At 36.1% G+C, this 5,677-nt stretch overlaps 1 pseudogene; it reads left to right on the top strand.

The window, feature by feature from the left end:
* The first annotated feature begins 553 nt into the window (after positions 1-553).
* Positions 554-1,447, top strand: LOC100658895 (olfactory receptor 4K5-like; annotated as a pseudogene).
* The last annotated feature ends 4,230 nt before the right edge of the window (positions 1,448-5,677 follow it).

Genomic DNA, 5,677 nt, shown 5'->3' with positions numbered 1-5,677 from the left:
TTCTCAGTGTTTGCTGTAGACATTGGTTCAATTTCATCTACTCACACATTTCCATTTAGCAATCAATTTACTACTTCTAAGAAGCATGTTTTGTAACAGAACTGTAGCATTAGATTACAGCGTTGGGTCAATTCTGGTAAAAAAAGTTTCTGAATATATTTTAGAGCTCAGAAATCTATACTGGTCCTTTTGATTCCCTGCAGGAGAGATGCATTCAAGTCACAGAGAAATTGTTTAAAGAGAACAATACTACTTATATTTTTAATCAGAGTATTTATTTTCAATACCCATAAAAACTGTTTTTCCAATGGATAATGTTTTTGACTCACCCTCATAAACTTAGTTAGCTCCCCTTCTTGGTCGCAAGGCTATGACCTTTTCAAGAAATAGTTAATTTACAATTTTGAGCTTAGTACAATGCTAAGATTTCAATTTTCTGTATGAGAAAATTTTATCTGCCCTCTAACACCTGAACATTAAATCTTTTTTTCAATTCTAGAAGTTCTCAGTTCATCTCTTGCTCATTCGATCACATCACAGCAAACTGAAGTAAATGGAAGAAGCAAATCGGTCTGTGGTGTTTTTGTTTCTTTTCAGTGGACATTGTAATTCAAGGAAGCTCCAAAGCTTCCTCTTACTGCCATTTTCTTTACTCCACCTAATGACTGTTGTGGGCAACATCCTTGTTGTGCTCTTGATCATCTCTGACCCTCAGCTCCATTCCCCCATGTACTTCCTCTCGGCCAATCTCTCATTCATTGAGTTCTGCCTTTCCCCAGTCACGCCAAACTAATCACAGACTTCTGAAATCATAATAAGACAACCTCCTTTAGGGGCTGCATGAGCCAGATACTCTGTGTGCATTTATTTGCAGGTGTTGAGATGGTGCTCCTTGTGACAGTGGTATATGACCCTTAAGTAGCCATTTGCAAGCCACTCCATTATGCCAGCATCATGGACAGACAAGTGCCTCCAGCTTTTGAAATCATAGATCATTGACTTCCAGCATGCTGTAAGTCAAATGGCAATGATTCTGGAACTGCCATTCTGTGGATCCAGAGTAGTGGACAGCTTTTTCTGTGATGTACCTTTGGTGATCAAACTAGCCTGTATGAATACACACCCCTGGAATATTGATAAATCCCGACAGTGGTGTCTTGGCAACAACCTGCTTCATTCTCTTGCTAATGTACTGTATCTTATTAACTGTTTGCCTTTGCACTAAGGATGGGGCATCAAAGGTACTCTCTATCTGTACTTCTCACATCATAGTGGTGGTGGTGTTCTTTGGACCCTGCATCTTCATCTCCCTGTGGCCATTCAGCATCACTTGGTTGGTCAAGTTTCTTGCTGTGTTTTACGCAGTACTAAAACCTCTCCTGAATCCAGCCATTTTACACACTGAAATAAGGACAATAAAAACACCATCAAGAGACCAATAAGTTAGCATATGGATTTGAGGGATAATTTTCAGATCTGTCATATATCAGGAAATCTTCTTTATTCACTCTAATTTGGCCATGATTTTACCTGTAAAATGAACTAGAAATAACAACTCAGTACAGAAGCCACTCCTAAGATTCACCCTTCAGCCAAAGATTAGGCAGGCTTATAAAACAAAACAAGACTAAATGGGCACACCAGCCCAGGGGCAAGGACGAGAAGGCAGGAGAGGACAGGAATGCTGGTAACAGGGAAGCCAGGGTCCACAAGGGGAGAATGTTGACATGTTGTGGGGTTGGCAACCAATGTCACAAAACAATATGTGTATTAATTCTTCAATGATAAACTAATTTGCTCTCTAAACCTTCACATAAAGTACAATAAAAAATAATAAATATGTAAATTATTTTAAAAAAGTGCACATGCAAAATAAAAAAAGGAAGGGGAAATCCAAATTGAAAAAACAAAAAAAGCCATAAAGAGAGTGATAAGTCTGCATATGGATTTGAGGGATAATTTTTAGATCTCTCATGTAAGTAGAAAATCTTCTTTATTCACTCTAATTTGGTCATTCTTGACCTGTAAACTGACCAAGAAATAATGCCCCGTTCATATTTGTAAACTAGGAGCATTCCCAGATGTTAGTTTGTTTCTAAAAACACTTTATTGATCCACTCTGGCCTGACTTAACTAGAGAAAATACTAAAGATATTTGAGTGATCAGCATCCACTTAGAAAAAAAGATCGATGACTTTAGCCACAGTGCTATTGCACCTGTACTCCACAAGCTTAACCCCTTTAATTCAAGCATTCAAGTCTTAGCCATTTTCAAAGGTTGAGTTTCCCTTGAAAGACTTTCCTTAAAGGCACAGCAACAGCCATTGAAATCCTTTGAAATATAATTTTTTCTCTCATGTTAATAAATGAATTTTGTGATTACAGTTTTATCTCACATAAATAAATCAGAAAAGGGAGCTGTAAAGGTAGGAAAGACTGCCTTGCTTGAATGTAAGAGAAATTTAAACTGATGAGAAGACAGTCAAGGACAAACAAGCAATAACAACGGCATAATGAAATTGCCTGTGTTCATTCACTGCAGGGCTCAGATATTTGCTGGATGGCTCTCAGCTACATACCTAATCAACTTTCTTTTCTCTAAGGAAGTTCTTACTGCACATCATAAATAAATAAGTAGAACATATACATGTTTTTATACATGCACACACACACACACACACATATATATGGAAACCCTGGTAGCATAGTGGTTAAGTGCTACAGCTGATAACCAAAAGGTCAGCAGTTCAAATCCACCAAGCTGTCCTTGGAAACTCTATGGGACAGTTCTACTCTGTCCTATATGGTTGCTATGAGTTGGAATCCACTCAACAGCAATGGGTTTGGTTTTGTTTATATATATATATATAAATAACTCTTGAGTATGTGCAGAGGAATAATGCATGCAGTTGGTGTTATTGTTAGTAGGGTGAGATTAGGCAAGACCAGTTATATCAGCATTGTATGGTCTTTTTTAAATAAATTTGTCTGTGTAATATTGCATATTATATACTTTTAGATGGACAAACCTTTATGGTATCTTAATTTTTAGTTTAATCTCATGAACAGAGGAAAGCTGTGGTCATGATTTCTTGTGGTGTGATATCTATATCAAACCAAACCCATTGCCATCGAGTCAATTTTGACTTATAGCAACCCTATGGGACAGACTAGAACTGCCCCATAGAGTTTCCAAGGAGCACTTGGTGGATTTGAACTGCTAACCCTTTGGTTAGCAGCTGTAGCTCTTAACCACTATGCTACCAGGGTTTCCATGATCCTTATACTAACACCTAAAAAGTAAATAATGGCAAATCAATCTTTATGTCAATAAATGAAGGGTTCATGAAGACAACATAACTAATGTAACAAAGAAGTCATTGTAGTCCTGGTTTTCAATTTCCTAAAATATAAAAACAAGAAATGCAAACTATGTCAAGAAATGTTTACAGAAAGCTATGTTTCCCAAACCAGGTTATCATGCAGGCATCACTCTGACAAGTATGGAGATGTACGGTAGCTCCTCAGAATATTTTCTAGGTAAAATGATCTCAGCATTGCTCATTAATATAAAGCTTTAGTGACAGAAGCCATCATTTCTTCATAAGTGATTTAAGGGTTTCCTTTCATACTTCTATGGACTAAATATAACAAAAATCCATCATGGTTCACTCTTGCTAGATTACATGATTAGTTCTTATAAATAAGAAAAAAAAAAGTCTTACTGTCCATCTGATTTCTAAGCATATGAACTTGATTTCACTTATTATTTATCAACACTTCTGAGTAATTCATGTTTCAGAAAGAACCACAATGGAAAATTAAAAACATTTTAAGCTGAATGCTAATAAATATACAGCATATAGACCTTATGGAATTCAGCTGTAGGTACGCATGTGAGGACTTTATCATAGATCCATAAACTAAAAATAGAAAAGCTATATATTAACGATCCAAGTATCTAGCTCAAGAACATTAACCTAAAAAAAAGTAGAAGGAAATAAAAATTATAAGAACAAAAAATAATGAAATTAAGAATAAAATAGAATCAACCAAAACAAAGTTGGTTCTTTGAAAAGACTAATAAAATTAATAGTATGTTAGCAAGACTGATCAAGAAGAAAAAACGACCAATAGCAGGAACGAAAAAGACATATCTGTATAAATGCAACAGTGTTCCACAAGATTATAAAGGAGTACTATGTACCACTTTATACCAACAAATTTAAATTCTACATAAATGGGAAGCTTTCTATTAAGAACTAGTTATTAAAACAAGAAAATTTTAATGGCACAATATTTATTAAAGAAAGTGAATTTGCAATTAAAACATTTTCTGTCCCAATTATTATCTCTCATCTCAAACACTACTCTTCGATACTCCGCTCTTTAACGGAGCTGGAAATTTAAAAACCACATTTCTGTTTTCCCACCTGTCTCCATTTTATGCTCTGACAATAGGATATGCTAGAGGAAGACTGCATGGTTGGAAAAGAGAAAGCTACTTACTCCTTCCTGTTTGTTCCTTGCGGGCTCTCTGTTGCCTTGCTATGCCCGCGAGCATCACCACAGCCACCTAGCAACAGTAGTCACTTCCTCCGGAAGCATCTGAATCGAGATTGCAGTTTTTCCAACAGTTGAACAACTAGACAATAGCACCAGGAAGCTGGCACTCTATCTTCAAAACTCTGGGTCCCACATCTAAGGCGCTTCTTCTGTGTCCAGAGAAAGAAACAGTAAGCGAGCTTCACTCCCTCCAAAGAGATCTGAATTTCAACTCCATAGGGCCCCTCCTCTAAAAAGCTAAGTTTCAATAATTCAACTTCTTTTCTTTCTCCCCCAGTCTTTAGGGGTGGTACTGCTTCCTACAGTTGCTACCTCAGTGATAATTTAGAGTTCTTTTTTTATACTTTCAGATACCTAGTTAACAATTTTATACTTGATGAATTTTTTATATTAAATTCTTCTGTTCGAATCACTGGTGTGGTTCCTTTTTCCTGACTGAACCATAATACAACTTTGCACAACAAAAGTGCAGGTCTAAATGTCTTCACTGGTGAATTCTTTGAAACATTTAAGAAAGACAAAAAAATTTTTACATAAACGCTTTAGAACAGAATAATAGAGAACTTTTTTTTTTTTTGGCTGAAAAACGTAAGGGGACAGATTGTCAAAAATATTATGCTTTATCAAAATTCACTAATAATTCAAAGGAAACAGTTACAAAACTCAGCTGCAACACAAAGAATTCTGAGACCAACAGCAGAACTCCCCAAGTTTATTCAAATTATTTTAGTATGTTTTCTAAGCCAGATATAACAGATGAAGACTCTAACAATGCGGGTATGGCATCATTTACGGAAAGGGAGATTATTTTGGTCATGAAACTCTTTCAGTGTTTACTATGATAATTACATAGCTACTACTGACATTGTCCAGCTGGCTCTACCCAATAAATCCACTCAATTTCATGCTGATTTACCGCTAAAAGAAGTCCATAGATGAAGATTCTCCATTATATTTCTACAAGTAAATATCATCAGGGGATCCAATTAGCATTTTTACAAGGGGGTTGACCAGTTCATTTCTTTCTTTCCTTTTTCTGCTTTTTCTCCCCAGATGTCCTGTCAAGGGTAAAGAGTTTGCAGATCAGCTATAAATCCTTTTTCCCAATGCA

The sequence above is a fragment of the Loxodonta africana genome, chromosome 10, assembly GCF_030014295.1.
Source record: "Loxodonta africana isolate mLoxAfr1 chromosome 10, mLoxAfr1.hap2, whole genome shotgun sequence".
Classification (NCBI taxonomy): domain Eukaryota; kingdom Metazoa; phylum Chordata; class Mammalia; order Proboscidea; family Elephantidae; genus Loxodonta; species Loxodonta africana.
The sequence above is the reverse complement of the archived record's forward strand: the minus strand, read 5'-3'. Positions and strand labels throughout refer to the sequence as shown.